Source organism: Camelina sativa, chromosome 12, assembly GCF_000633955.1.
Source record: "Camelina sativa cultivar DH55 chromosome 12, Cs, whole genome shotgun sequence".
NCBI classification, from domain to species: Eukaryota; Viridiplantae; Streptophyta; class Magnoliopsida; order Brassicales; family Brassicaceae; genus Camelina; species Camelina sativa.
Genome location: NC_025696.1, coordinates 21,397,698 through 21,398,155, shown reverse-complemented (window position 1 = coordinate 21,398,155; position 458 = coordinate 21,397,698).

Here is a 458-nt window from a genome sequence, read left to right as displayed (position 1 = left end):
TTTTTTTTCTTTTTAATAATAAATACAACATATAATTAAGCATCCCATACTACTTAATTGAACCACCCAAACCACCATTTCCTCATTAAACCAATGACAACCAATATGCACAGTGGAAACATACCAATAATACAGAAACGATACATCATCAATACAATAACATTCCTATCCAATCTATCCAGCAACCTAACACAACTCTAACCAAGGTTCCAACATAAATAATATAACCAACACCACACAAACGAGACCCTAGATCATCCTCCTCCTCATCGCCATGATTCCACGCTACACAATTTGCCTTTACCTGCACCACAAACACAAATTGAGATGCATGAGTATTTGATAAACACTCAGTGAGGCAATCCTCCCATCTACTGGGCTATACACACAAGCAATAAGATCTCTACATGCCACAAACAACAATCAATAAAACAAACCAGGCAATATACATAGCATGC